This window comes from Mchenga conophoros, unplaced genomic scaffold (genome assembly GCF_057382185.1).
Source record: "Mchenga conophoros isolate Kocher_MC1m ecotype Shallow Benthic unplaced genomic scaffold, M_conophoros_male_GT1.1 unmapped_scaffold_4, whole genome shotgun sequence".
Taxonomy (NCBI): Eukaryota; Metazoa; Chordata; class Actinopteri; order Cichliformes; family Cichlidae; genus Mchenga; species Mchenga conophoros.
In genome coordinates, this window is record NW_028182331.1 from 216,675 (window position 1) to 232,906 (window position 16,232).

The following is a 16,232-nucleotide window of genomic DNA, read 5'->3' on the forward strand; positions in this document are numbered from 1 at the left end:
GCCACCGGAGCCCACCCCGCCGCGTACGCCAAACGCGCTGGCGATGGCGAGCGGGAGGAGGAGGAGGACGACGATGACACCGCCGGCTATGGCGATCCGCCTGTACCGACCTTAGTGCTCTTTGGCTCCCACGGTCTAGTGCGTGACATTGTCTTCTTCGTCTTCCTCATCTTCTTCTTTCTCGTTGGCACCTTGTTGCCGTTGTTGTTGTTGTTGTTGTACGGCACGCGCCCGGACACCGCCTCTGTAACCTGTAACCCCGACACGCTTAGTACCCGTCATCCACGCTCTTAACATCTCGCGGCGCGACGCGCTGTGCTTTCGCCGGGGTGTTTCTCGACCACCTTTTACGAGACTTTATCGTCCGCGCTTGCACGTGTGTTCTCTGTCAAACTCACGTCTCTGTCAAACTCACGTCTCTCTCTCTCTCTCTCTCTCTCTCTCTCTCTCTCTCCCATCCCATCCCATCCCCTCGGGGGATCTCGCGACCCCGACCTCCTCCCTCCCTCCCTCGGCGGGGGACCCTCATCCCCCGACCCCGCACTCCCATCACATCCCATCCCATCCCATCCCCTCGGGGGATCTCGCGACCCCGACCTCCTCCCTCCCTCCCTCCCTCCCTCGGCGGGGGACCCTCATCCCCCGACCCCGCACTCCCATCCCATCCCCTCGGGGGATCTCGCGACCCCGACCTCCTCCCTCCCTCCCTCTCTCCGCGGGGGACCCGCATCCCCCGACCCCGCCGCTCTCCCCCTTGCGGGTGCATCAGGGTTAAATGGAACAAGACTCTGTTTTAACACTTAATTCCTGCATCCACCTGTTTAAAATATATTATTTTAAAATAATGTGTTACATGACTACACAGAAGGATCTTTCAGCTCAGTATATAGCAAATATAAAAAATATAAATAATTCTTAATTTTAAAATAAACATTAATCTGATTATTAAAAAAAATTATTGGACAAAAAGTACATGGAAAAAAGAACTCGGTGAAATGGAAAAAATAAAGTTCAATATCTTGAAAATCAAATAGAATACAAGCTTTGTTTTCTTCCTTGTTTTCTGTATTTATCTGTTTGTATAAGACAAACAGTTTATCATAAGTAACTGAAAGTCTTTCGGCTCTTCGAAGAAAAACTGATGGGATCCAACAAATAAACATAACTAAAAACTGCAGCCTCAAAAGTAAAACTCATTTGTTGCTGATAACGAACGCAAATCCAAAGTGTTGTTGTTCCCACCCCAGAGCAGCAGGTGGCAGCAGCACGATACAAAGGAACTGTACTGTACTGGGATTTCTGTTCGTATTTTGTTTTTGTTTTTTCCAAAAGAAGAAGCCGTTTTTAACGTAAACTGTTGATTATAGAGTTTTTTGTTGCAGTTTGACCTTAATGAACTTAATGTTGGGTTTCTATTGATTTTAGAGAAGCTATTCGCTGAGAGGTTGTCATAATTCATGCATGAAAGGGTTAAAACATATCCTTTGTTTCATTTTTTAGTGAAACTCTGGTAGAGTAGCTTTGAAACTGATAATTCAGCATATCCTAAAAAATAAAAGCCTTTTCTTACAGTATATTTGTGTGTATTTTATTTTGAAATATTTCTAATTACCACACTTAAAAGTGAACAGCCTGTAATGCTATCATGACTCATCACTCAAACGCATCTTTTTCTCTCCGTTTTGGCCTTCCGTCCACACTGAGACAGCGTTTTCGATCAAGGAAAGCGCAGCGTTTTGAAAACGCTCTCCAAAGCGTATACATTTGACGCCGTTTTCGCGTAGCGTTGTGGAAAGTGAACTGGAGCCTTTTTAAAAACAATGATACATTGTAGACTACGTCCACACATACACGGGTATTTCTGAAAACTGAGATTTTTCGTTTTTTTTAAAAATCCCATCCACACCTCAACACCAAAAACGAAGGAAAATGCTGCCGGGAGCATGCCAAAGCAACAGGTGGCGATATATTCCTAACCGTGTAGAAATGTTGGCCAATCAGATGTCTAGACGCCTGGGCGGAAAAGAGTAAACAAAGATGGCGGCGCAAAGAAGCAGAACTGAGTACTATGTGTGGACTATGTGTGGAGGGACCGTAACTGTCTGTGTATGTAAGCATTTAAACACTACAGAGAGTAAAATTAACAGTATTTTGTCTAAGTCCGCCATTGTAGAAATTAATTTCACCGAAACAATAACTTGGCGCACAGTGTGACGTCAAAAAAGGCGCACACCTTTGACCCTGCGTTTTCTCCGTTTTCCTTGTCCATAGTAAACGCAAAAACGGAGTTCTTGAAAATCTCCACCCAGGCAGGAATTTTTAAAACTCTCGGTTTTCAGTGGCCGAAACGTGTGGACGAAAGGTACAAACGCATAGAAAAATCTACGTTTTCAAAAAATACCCATACATGTGGACATAGCCTAGTCAAGTGATGCAATCATGTGATAAATTGTGACAGCCCCGTTAAAGATTAATATCAGTTTGTACATGCTCCAGATAGCTTTTCTTCAAATTCTTTAATTCTCAATCGCTTTTGCAACTTTGTACTTTTGTATTACTTGCAGCAACAAATCAAATCAAATCAAAATTTATTTATATAGCACATTTTTAAAGACCGAAGTACACCAAAGTGCTTTCCAGTAAAATCATGATACAGATAAAATCACAATAAAATATAAATTACAGATATATATAGGATATAAGATAATTACATAATCTAAATGGAAAGCCAGATGTAAATTACCCTAATTCGCCTTGAATGCCAGGTTAAACAAATACGTTTTTAAACGTGATATAAAAGACTGAATGGAATCTGATGCGCAAGTATGAAGAGGAAGAGTATTCCATAACCTGGGTGCAGCAAAGGCACGGTCTCCTCTGGTCTTCAGCCGAGACCTAGGTTGCACTAAGAGCAGTTGGCCCGATGATCTTAGTGCTCTCTGAGGGCTATACAGACAGAGGAGATCAGCTAGGTAGTCAGGTGCCATATTGTTTAGAATTTTATAAGTAAACAATAAAATTTTAAAATCAATTCGGCATTTAATAGGAAGCCAGTGTAAATTTGCCAGAACAGGGGTGATAGAATCGTACTTTCTAGTGCCGGTCAAGAGACGTGCTGCGGCATTTTGGACCAGCTGCAAACGCTGCAGAAGAGAAGATTGTAGGCCCAAGTAGAGAGAGTTACAATAGTCCAGTCTTGACGTGATGAAAGCATGAATGAGTTTCTCCAGATCTTTGTGTGGTATGTAAGGTTTAGCCTTAGAAATTAGGCGTAGTTGGTGAAAGCTGGTTTTTACCACAGTAGAGACCTGTTTATCTAGTTTGAAGGAACTATCCATGAAAACTCCAAGATTCCTAGCAGTATCAGTGAGGTGGTTAGCAACAGGCCCGAATGTGCCAGTCAGTTGTCCCAGAGGCATATTTCTATCAAAAACAATAATTTCTGTCTTCTTTTCATTTAAAGTAAGAAAGTTACGTGATAACCAGTCTTTGACATCGCTCAGACAATCAAACAGAGGATGTAGTGAAGATGAAGCATCCCCAGTCAGGTGGAGGTAAATTTGAATATCATCAGCATAACAGTGAAAAGAGACATTATGTTTTTCAAAAATGGAGCCCAAGGGCAGCATATACAGAGAAAACAACACAGGACCCAGTACCGAGCCCTGGGGCACACCACAGCGAAAACGGGCAGAAGAAGAGGAATATTTTCCCATCATGACGGAGAACGACCTCTCAGAAAAATATGATTTAAACCAAGATAGAACATTTCCTTTGAGGCCTACTACTTGTTCCAATCTTGCCAAAAGGATATCATGGTCAACCGTGTCAAAGGCTGAGGTCAAATCCAATAGAACTAAGACCGCAGAGCGCCCAGAGTCGGCGATTAGGAGAAGGTCATTGAAGACTCTTAGTAGGGCAGTTTCGGTGCTGTGACGCGGTTTAAATCCAGACTGGAATTTATCACTTATACCGTTTCTCTCTAAGTAGGTCTGTAGTTGCCGAAGCACTATTTTCTCTAAAACTTTTGACATGAAGGGGAGTTTAGAAATCGGCCTGTAATTTGCTAGAATGTTACGATCAAGGATACTTTTCTTGATAACAGGTTGCACGACTGCATGTTTAAAAACAGTCGGAACATAGCCAGATGACAGTGAAGAGTTCATTAAAAATAAAATACAAGACATGATTGTATTCAATGCATCCTTAATGATACGAGAAGGAATAATGTCATGCAGAGAATTTGAGCTTCTCAGGTTATTAATTATTTCCTTTAAAGTCAAGAATGACACAGGTTCAAACTGTTGAAAAACCGTTGAACATTCAGAAACTGGGGCTTGATTTACTACCGGAGAATGTGTGGCCCTTAACACTGAGATTTTATCTATAAAATAATTTAGAAATTTTTCGCAGAGGGCCGGGGAGGCACCCATCGAAACATCAGAGCAGGGATTAACCACTGAGTTAAAGATTTTGAACAGAACTCGAGGATTGTGACTATTAGTTGCAATAATGTTTGACAAAAAATAAGTTTTTGCCATTTTGGCAGCCTTCTGAAATTTAGACCGGCTCATATGCAGGATGTCAAGGGACACCTGAAGTTGATCTTTTTTCCATCTTCTCTCAGCTCGACGACATTCACGTCTAAGAGCGAGGGTGGATTCATTTAGCCAAAGTTGGCGAGAGGTTTTACGGCGTTGAATCTTTACTGGAGCCACAGTGTCCAAAATAGAAGAACATGTAGAGATAAAAGAGTTGACTACGTCATCAACCGAGAGAGGTGCATTACTGATGTCATCATAACAGAAAGAGTTGGCAAAGGCCGCAGAGAAAAGAGCAACAGCCTCAGAATTAATCGGACGTGATAGGCTCAGTGGACCCTCAGAGTTCAGTTCCATATTGCATAACTGAACATCAAACATAACTGGGAAATGGTCCGAAATCCCAGCATCATTAATGTCCGTGATGCAAATGTCCAGTCCATACGACAATACCAGGTCCAGCATATGCCCTTTAATGTGGGTTGATTTCCTCACCCACTGAGTGATATTAAAAGAGTCAATAAGGGCAAGAAAGTCCTTAGCCAATAGGTCCTCCTCGCAGCATATATGAATATTAAAATCACCACAAATAAGTACACGATCATAATTTAAAAAGATAATTCCTAAAAGATCAGCAAATTCACGTATAAAATCCTTGTTGCGCTTCGGAGGTCGATACACCACCGCACAGAGAGTCCGGGGGGAACCGGACAGCTCCAGTAGTTGTACTTCGAAGCTGGAATGCGAGGCAGGAGGCAGTTGCCGCACTCGGAATTTACTTCTAAAAACCGAGGCTAGCCCTCCACCCCTGCCCGCGGTCCTAGGAGAGTTAAAGAAAGCACAATCCAGTGGAAGAAGTTCCGAAAAGGAAGAGGACTCACCAGGGCGAATCCAGGTCTCTGTTAGAAACAGGACATCCAGCCTTGACGCGAGAAAAAAGTCATTTACAACGAAGGACTTGTTCACAAGTGACCTAGTGTTTAGCAGAGCCATTCGGAGCGTAGCCACGTTGACACTACTAGGAGCACGTCCCAGCCGGCGAAGATTGCTGTAATCCACACCTCCTCCAGAGACCCGCTTCCAGCTCCATACAGGTGGACACTCAACTGGTAGGACCGAATGGGCTTGCTGGCCAGCATAGCGAATCCATCAACACGTTCTCACTCCCAACTCGTCAAACGTGTGACGCATGGTCAGGCTCCCTCTGCTTCACTTATGGACGCGCAGGGTACCCCTCTCGCGTCGGGAATTGACGTGAAGGGTCCTCCGATTGAAGAGATTGCCGCGGAAGTGCCTGTTGTCGGTATATTTAGACATTTTCCAAATCACATTGTAGTGACGTATACAGAACACAATAAATTATATAATGTAAACAACTACCTGAAAAACAGGTAGAAGGATACTTTTGTATTGTTTATTGCATTTACGGAGGGAGTGATGTATGCTGGGTAATGGCACAGCTAGCTACTGGGTGACTTTATTCACCCGCTTCGGCTGTTGTCAGTCCATACAATGGGCGTTATTAGCACAAATCAGTCCCATAGATATGGGCCATCTCCTGCTAGATTGTTCAGAAGGTTGTTCTCATCCATCCAGATGGAGGATCACTAACAGGAACGTGGAAGACTCCAGAATCCACTCTGGCTGGAATCCAGTGGATATGCAGTGTGTACAGGTAAGACCATTTAAACGGACAGCATTTATAGAATGACTATTAAAAGTCAGCGAGTGTCAGTAATGTTAATGTGGTTATGTTAGTAATACACCGAGTGCTAATATAACAGCTTTAAGATGCATTTGTAGATATTATTACGTGTTTTACCGTCTTTATGGTGCTAGCTTAAAGTTACGGTGTAAACGTTAGCTTATATTGGAGTAAAGCTGTTACTGTTTAAACGATGTTAGCACAGAAATATTAGCTTCTGTCATGACTGATGAAGTTACTAGTTAATAAAGTTTCCAGTAAAGTGATTAATCGCAGCCACAGACTGACAGCAAATATCTCGATTAGCTTCAGTGCATCAGTAATAAATATGTGCAAGTTTCAGTACTTCGTTTAAACTGTATGATACTTATACTGACCCAGGGTCAGTGTAAAATACAATCCTAGCTGTGTGAACAAAGCCTGGCTCCTTTAATCCTGCATGACAAACCTCAGGATGCAGGTTATTATTACTCTTTCCTGCTGGCACACCTGTCACACCTGAGAGTCAGCTAGAAACTTACAGTGACGTGGACATCATGCAAAGACTGCCAGACTCTGTAATACTGCAAATGATCAGTGACTCAGGTTATCACTAAACTTTAAACGGCACCTCTGTGTCTCTGTGTGCTGAACATCTAGGATTGAGTCAGGCTGCATTGACTGTGGGACTTTAATGTGTTAAAAGCAGGTTGAAGACGGCTCAGAAACATTTGAAGATTAAAATTTAGCATTATGGCTGCTGGTGGTTTGTAAAGCCTCTATTCAGCTGTATTTTTGTTACTAATTTATGTTTGTTGTTGTTTAACACAGATTTCAGAAGAGCAAAGATGCTTAATAGTTTAACTAGATTTCATTTGTCAGTGTGGGACTGCTGAGTCACCTGAAGAACTCATTTCATTCATTCTCCACATGATGTTCATTTACAGAAATGTTTCACAGGAACTGATTCCTCCCAAAGGGTGAACTAGTGTGTTTCCATAGATGATCTCTGTATGAATGTACTTCTTAAATGAAGGCAAGTGTTTGTCCTTTTTTGTTCCTCAGGTACAGTACGTGATATCAAGGGCAGGCAGTCAACACTGGGGGTAGACAAGAAGCAGACGTACTTCCAAGAGGGAGCTGCAGTGAGGTCAGAGGTCAGAATCTGAAATGGCTCAGGTTTATATTTTAGAGGTTATAAAAAATCAAAATGTATTTATAAAGAAACCTTTAAATAATAGTCATAATTATGATTACTTGCTTTGTCGCCGCCGTCGCTGTCCGCACGGTCGGCCACCTGAACTGTTTCCCCACCGCTGCCACTTCCTTCCACATGGTCGGCCCCCTGAACTGTTTCCCCGTCGCCGCCACTGCCTTCCACATGGTCAGCCCCCGGAGATGAACTGTTCTGGGCTCCTGAGTTGTCAGCCTCCGGGCCGGCCTCCTGAACTATGTTTTGGGACCCTGTTCAGGGACTCCAATGTGTGTTGTGTTTTGGACAATTCTTTTGGTTCACTGGAGCTTGTTTTTTTGTTTGGTTTTGTGCACTGTAAATAAAACCCACTTGCACCTCCGCCATTGTCTGCTATTGGATCTTCCTTTCTCGCTCTCCACACGACTGCCGCCCCAGCTGTGACACTCTCCTCCTGCTACCCCCCAAAAACCCATCTCCATAGAGACTGTGTCAGCTTCCAAAAAGACAAAAAACAAACTAAAAACCAGCAACAAACAACTTAAACATAAACAATTACAAATAAAGAACAATACAGTATTCACATCTGAACCAAACAGTAAAACAGTGAAATGTGGATTATTAAATATTAGGTCTCTCTCCTCCAAGTTTCTGTTAGTACATGACGTAATAATTGATCAACAAATTGATTCACTCTGCCTTACAGAAACCTGGAAAGCAGGATGATTATGTTAGTTTAAATGAATCAACACCACCGAGTCATTCTAACTACCAGAAATCTCGAAGCACAGGCCGAGGGGGAGGTGTGGCAGCAATTTTTCACACCAGCCTATTAATTAATGAAAGACCAAGACAGACTTTTAATTCATTTGAAAGCCTGATGCTTAACATTGTCCACCCCAGCTGTGAAAATCAGAAACATGTCTTACTTGTTATCATCTATCGTCCACCTGGGCCTTACACAGAGTTTCTGTCTGATTTCTCAGACTTTATATCTAATTTAGTTCTGAACTCAGATAAAATAATTATTGTGGGTGATTTTAACATCCATGTAGATGCTAAAAATGACAGCCTCAACATGGCATTTAGTCTGTTATTAGACTCAATTGGTTTCTCTCAAAATGTAAAAGAACCCACCCACCACTTTAATCACACTCTAGATCTTGTTTTAACATTTGGCATAGAAACTGAACATTTAACAGTGTTTCCTGAAAACCCTCTCCTGTCTGATCATTTCCTGATAACATTTACATTTACAATAATTGACTACACAGCGGTGGAGAGTAGACTTTATCAAAGTAGATGTCTTTCTGAAAGCGCTGTAACTAAGTTTAAGGATATAATCCACCCACTGTTATCATCTTCAATGCCCTGTAACACAGAGCAGAGCAGCTATCTGAACGCTACCCCAACAGAGGTCGATTATCTTGTTAATAATTTCACCTCCTTACTACGTACGACCCTGGATACTGTAGCTCCTGTGAAAACTAAGGTCTCTAATCAGAAGTACCTGGCTCCGTTGTATAATTCTCAAACACGTACCCTAAAGCAGATGACTCGTAATCTGGAGAGGAAATGGCATGTCACAAATTTAGAGGATCATCATTTAGCCTTGAGAAATAGTTTGCTGCTTTATAAGAAAGCCCTCCGCAAAGCCAGAACATCTTACAATTCATCACTGATTGAAGAAAATAAGAACAACCCCAGGTTTCTCTTCAGCACTGTAGCCAGGCTGACAAAAAGTCAGAGCTCTTTTGAGCCAACCATCCCTTTAACGTTAACTAGTAATGACTTCATGAACTTCTTCACAAATAAAATTGTTATCATTAGAGAAAAAATTACCAGTAATCATCCCACAGATGTAATATTATCTACAGCTACTCTTAGTACCATTGATGTTAAGTTAGACTCTTTTTCTCCAATTGATCTTTCTGAGTTAACTTCAATAATTACTTCCTCCAAACCATCAACGTGTCTTTTAGACCCCATTCCTACAAAACTGCTCAAAGAAGTCCTGCCATTAATTAATTCTTCGATCTTAAATATGATCAACCTATCTCTAATAATCGGCTATGTACCACAGGCCTTCAAGCTGGCTGTAGTTAAACCTTTACTCAAAAAGCATCTCAAGACCCAGCAGTCTTAGCTAATTATAGGCCAATCTCCAACCTTCCTTTCATATCAAAAATCCTCGAAAGAGTAGTTGTCAAACAGCTAACAGATCATCTGCAGAGGCTTATTTGAAGAGTTTCAGTCAGGTTTCAGAGCTCATCACAGCACAGAAACAGCTTTAGTGAAGGTTACAAATGATCTTCTTATGGCCTCTGACAGTGGACTCATCTCTGTGCTTGTCCTGCTAGACCTCAGTGCAGCGTTCGATACTGTTGACCATAATATCTTATTAAAGCGATTAGAACATGCTGTAGGTATTACAGGTACTGCACTGCAGTGGTTTGTATCATATCTATCTAATAGACTCCAGTTTGTGCATGTAAATGGAGAGTCCTCTTCACACACTGAGGTTAATTATGGAGTTCCACAGGGTTCAGTGCTAGGACCAATTCTGTTTACATTATACATGCTTCCCTTAGGCAGCATCATTAGAAGACATAGCATACATTTTCACTGCTATGCTGATGACACCCAGCTCTACAGGGAGTGCAGAACTATTAGGCAAGTTGTATTTTTGAGGAATAATTTTATTATTGAACAACAACCGTGTTCTCATTGAACCCAAAAAACTCATTCATATCAAAGCTGAATGTTTTTGGAAGTAGTTTTTAGTTTGTTTTTAGTTTTAGCTATTTTAGGGGGATATCTGTGTGCGCAGGTGACTATTACTGTGCATAATTATTAGGCAACTTAGGCAAGAGAAAAACCATAATAACAACACTGGTCCGGCCGGGTTGAGTCAAACGATGATTTTAATGAACACACACGTGGGAGATGGACACTGTATGCAGACAGCCTCAGATCTCAAAATGGTGGAGCATTGATCAAACATTTATAGCCTCTGGTGCCCCCACCTTATCATAAAAGCCTAAACATTCACATACTTTTCTCTCACACGGCGCCTAAGCTACGACCTTGGCTCCCCGTTTATCTGCTCCTGCTGAGATGGGGCAGAAAACTCCAGCATATTCTGTTCTCTTCTAATCAGACAAATAAGGCAATGACTTTCTGCGGACAGTATTTCTTATAACTCAGCCGTATAATGCATCATAAAACAATATCATTCATTCACAATAAATCAGCAGTTTAATGTAATGCAAATCAGTTTAACTAATGCAATAGTTATCAGCTTCTTCTAATCCAGGAGAATAATGCAAACTAAAACTACCTAATAGTTCACAATCTTTAATTAGGGGTATAACATGACATAAAATAATATTATAATCTAACAATTCCCCCTGATGAGCTCATTAGAATAATGAGCTCACCAACACCCTCTAATCCAGTGTGGCCGGGATCCTCTCTTCTCACTCCTGAGGTCCTTTGTCCCCCTGATGGGCGAACCATATGTGAGATGACCTCTGTGTTTGCACAGGTCAGGTGCAAGAAATACTATTATTACAACAATAGCAGGTACAGATGACACTCCCCAGTTCTCCCACAGCTTTATTTGGTGCTACCTTCAATTCAATTCAATTCAATTCAATTTTATTTATATAGCGCCAAATCACAACAAAAGTCGCCTCAAGGCGCTTCATAACCTTATACCCTCCAGACGTACTCAGACTAGAACCTCTGTCCAAGGAGCTTTTAACCTTTATTTTATTACTGCAGCTGCCAGTGTCTTCCAGTTGGCTGATCCTCTGCTCTTCTTTCTTCAACCTCAGGGGTTAGACAACCCTTCAGTCGTGGCACAGATCAGGGGATTATTCTGCCCCGATTTCAAACAACGATCTGTGTATCCTCGGGTCCTGTGTGTCCTCCAGAAAAAGATCAGGAACACGTCCCCCTTTTTTCCAAGAGCCTCTCGAACCTCGTTGGTCTGGTGTTCCCGGGTTTTCGCCAACCCCTTCATGGTTATTGCTGTATTTATGGGATCCATCCTTTTGAGGTGACTACCCGGAGCCCAAACGCCATGACCTTTGGACCCAGTTGGTGTCTCGGCAGTCACCGTATCTGTTTCCGCTGCGAAGGATCCTCGCATATCTGTAACCTCGTCTGGTGTCTGTTCCTTTCTCTGTAAGAGACAGAAAACCAAAACACCTCTCTGCCTAGCTCTAATAAGCTAATGTTGTTATCTACTGACCTTCTAGTGATTCAGAATTGGTTTAAAACAGTCAGAATGTTCCAGGGACTTATTCTAATCTTATCCTACATGTGTGTAAGCGTGTTTGCATTTAGCCCTCTGCACTCAAGGCATTTCCTACACTTTATCAGTCCGGACCATCACGCCGAACGAAGCTTCTGACCTTCAAAAGGCCGAGTGCCAACTCATTATAAGCACATTTGCAAGGTGTGTCTGAAAATTATTGAAACCAATCTTTTAACAAACGGCAAACAAATTAACGAATCTTCCTAACGCTCTTCAGTTCATTTCAATGATCGATGCTTAACCATAGAAATAATGATTTATGCTTCTCCCTGATTCTCTAAAAGAAGTCCAGAAACTTCTCGGGCCACTATTAGCTTAAGCTTTACCATACCTAAATTATTAAAGACACAAATCAAGTTTTAAGAATGTTCAAATAATCCTTGTTTGATGTTAAAACTCAACTTCTCCCCCCCTTTTTTGACACATTCCAATGTGTCAAATCAACGGAGCTAGAACATTTAAAGAAAAGGTTAGGCAGCTACAAGGTTTCCCAGATTGTTAAGTTGATCTGCGTGTAATGTTCTGACTCAGGTATTTAATATTTTATAAATGTCATTCAATCAACTACCACTACTTAAACTTAGCAAAAGACAGAATTGAATAAAAAATCACAAAAAAAATAATATGATATCAATGGTGTGTAAGCGCGTGCGGCCTTCTTTGCTCCAAGTCACTCAAATCCATAGATCAGCCAAACATCGCGCTGACTGTAGCTTTTAACCCTTATTAACTTGAGCACAACTCTATAATGAGCAACAAACTGCAATATGTATAAAAATGATAATGTTTACACCTGCAAAGAAAGATTATATGATTATCCTAACACCTGTGAATAAAAGATCAACCTGAGGTTATAGCAATCACTGGAACGCAAATGTTAGTATAATATCAAAAACTTCAATTAGATGATGATCAATGCAATGCTTAGTACTTGATTCTAATACAATAATAATGCCAATGTGAAAATAACAGTAAAACACCCCCTTTGTCCCGTTTAACTTGACACATAAATGTTTATAGATGGTCCTCTTAAATTTGACTTTCCCCTGGTTTCTTCCTCACTGACCACAGCAGGGGAAACTCTGTTTTGATTCAGCCATGAATGCAGCTCACCTAATTAATCACTGAGCTCCTTCATGACTGACATCTGAGAGGGTGGCGCTGCCTACTCTTCCTTTAATGGGTCTATTTTCAATCTGTTAATGAGATTACTTAAACATGAAGCAGACTACGTCCACCACAAGTCAATACAGCTGTAGATGTGGCCAATCATCAATCTATTACCAATTAATAACAACAGATAGCTTTTATTTTATGCATGCTCTTAATCAACCACTCACCCAGAGGATCTTCAATCCCAGGAAATTCCTTCTCCTCTTAAATTAGTCTGTCCTCCTTCCATGCCCTGGTAACTGGTCCATCCAGAGCCACATGATCTCGAAACATACATACAACAAGCCAAACCACACCTTGGTCACACCAACCCTCTTCCGCCCTGATAATGTCCAATGCCATCCCAGTATGGACTGTCAAAAGTAACTTTAACGCTGACTGTTCTGACAATCCATTTTATAACGTTTCCTGGTCAGATTTGCCAATCTCTGCACCAGGGTTTTAATCGTTTTGCCATTGTCATTAGTTTTTATTTTCATTTAGTTTTACCTCCAGATTTTTAATAGTCATCAGTCCTGATGTTTATACCAGTTGTAATTAGTTTTTACCAATTCTTTGCTAGTTTAGTCTAGTTTTTATTTCCTGAAAATCCTTAGTTTTGATTTTAGTTTTGATCAGTGCCAGTTATAGTTTTAGTTGTGTTTTGCAAAAATTAAGTGTCGCCAAATCCTAGCTCCATCCTATCAGTCATGCTCTTCTGCTTATCCTTGGGTATTAAGACTATTAACTCTTGCAGCACCGGGTGTTCCTAATTTTGGTTCAAGTAAATTGATAAACTTTTGAAGGCGATTGACTCACACAGTTATTTAGATGTCCCAGTCCTGTTGTCTCGGGATGCATCACGCTGCCTTATCTGGGGTTAGCTGTTTTCTGGGGATGCGGGTTGAGTGGGGGAGCTCTTCAAGGAGGGGGAGTGTGCTCCCCCTGATGAGCTCTTCAAAATAAGCTAGATTAACCTTCTTGTGTGAGCTTTTCAAATGCACTTCAAGGTTTGTGGGACTTTTGTTTTATAAATATCCCTCATAACCCCCTGATGCCCCAGTAATTCATTTTTGCGCACTGTAGTGTACCTTCAGTTTTTGCTTGTAGCTCTCATACACCACTTACCACTCTTCTAAGTCCTAATGTTTCTTAAAGGGGACAACAGTACCTTTAAAGTTATATCGCATGTGTGGGGTTGTGGCCTTACCAATTGTTTTTTCCCACCTTTTTTAAATGGCCGGCATGCCCACAAGCACATTTTTTGGAAGAAAGAAAGGTAAGCACGATATTTACATTTAAAATATTTTTATTTAAACTCAGATTTTACTTAATTCTCAAAAATAAACATCTAGTAAATGATCTTAGGTATTCTTTAGAATTAGGCTTATTTAGTTTCAGAGAAAACATGATTAATTTATTAATGTGTGCTCTAATGTACATTGGGACCTGGTTGTTTATATTTATTTCACTTTTTTTCTAGTAGACAACTCTTTGACAAAGGCAGGGAGAATTCTTAACAGAATAACTGAGCGAGATTCAAGCATAGTTTTTTCAAGGAATGAGAGTCATGTGAGCCAAATAGGAGAGAGTGAGACCCCAGTCAGAACTACACAAAGATTATCGAGATGCAGTGGCAGGTGTAATAGAGAAAAACACAGGGCCACCTAATATCTATCATCGTATCTAGTTCAAAACCGATATGTAGGAGAATCCGGAATTTTTGATTTTAAGTTAAAAATAAAATCTGGGTGAAATGCAGAAATGTTTTCCACTAAAGTAAAAATAAAAGTCGCAATTATAGATGAATCCATGGCCCCTAATTGTTTCTACACGATCACGTCGTTGCTGAAAGTTATCAGTGATCTCAATATGCGAAAAGGATTCACCGTATCTGGAGTTCCAGCTCCTCTTGACTGAGAAACCTGGAACAAACATGTGGACATGACCTGAATAATATCAGTAATGAAGAGTTCTCTCCAAAACTCAAGAAAAAACTTGCCTGAAATGGTTAACAGTCCAAGGCATTTCAATTATAGAATGGTTGGGTGTAACAATGAAACAGATGTGAGATGAGGGAAGTGCCAAATGTTCCTTTGTGTCTCCAAATAAAAATCAGTACTTCCTCAGATATCCTAAATAAATTGACTTTTGTGAAATAGAAAGTTCAGTGCCATCACTTATTCCTGAACCAATAGTTTACAGCTAGTGAAGTGTCAGTGACTTCTGGGTTGGTCCCTGATCTTCATCTTATGAGATTGTTATTTTAATAACACTTGATTTATTTAAAAGAAAAAAAGAAAATAGAAAAAGAAAAAACGAAAATATTTTCTCCCTGTTTTTTTCTTATTCTCTGGGTCTCACGAGGACATTATGTCTCTCTCCACTACAAGACTCTTGTTATGTCTAAAAAACAGTCATATTAAAATGATCCTCAATTGGACTCTGGCGCTTTCTCCCGACTTTCCTGACATGATTCTGCGCGTGGACGGAGCAGCCGCACAGACGGCTCGACTACCGTAGCGCCTTAACTTAGCTATTGTAGGGCGCGCACACATCAATAAAACTAAACACATTTTACAATAAATCCAATTGACTTTGGCTAATTTTGTGAACATTCATTACAGTTTTAGTTAATTTTCCTTTTTTTTTTTTTGTTATTTCCGTTAAAGCAAACGTTTTTCCACTTCTAGTTTTCGTTATTTCATTTATTTTCTTTAATAATAATAACCCTGCTCTGCACACTGGAATAAACATAATCAACATGATCAACATTTTACTGCGTGTTGTTTCACCATCTTATTGAGTCAAATACTTCATCCTTATGTGGTTTACTACATTATATTTATCCACTCTATCTCTAAATGTTTGAAGAATTTTCAAGTTTGGGGTCAACTTTTGAGAATTTGACCATAAGTGAAAGTTATGGCGTTATCACCCCCTTTTGGGGCTTACCTTTCCCAGATTAGATGGTATTCCTCCCCATTCTTTATTCTTTGCAAGTACCCCTTTTTCGGTGGCGAGAAACTGTTGGTGTGGCCAAGTGGGTGCTGTAAAAACAAAAGCTCAGGACAGAACAGTCACCAGTCATGTACTTCATACAAAATTAGGATATATTGACCTTCATATTGATCCTCTGAGTGTAATGTTACATTTTAATTTGAATTTCTCAAAGCTAAACACAATATTTTACTTTATTTTACTCTTGTTCTTGTGCAGCACCACCCCTATCGGTTCTCTCTTAGTTTTAAATTGCTGACTATTTCAAAAAAGCACCCAAACGGCGGGGACCAGTGTTTATCATTACATATCTCTCTTTTGAGTTTGGCAAGTTTATCA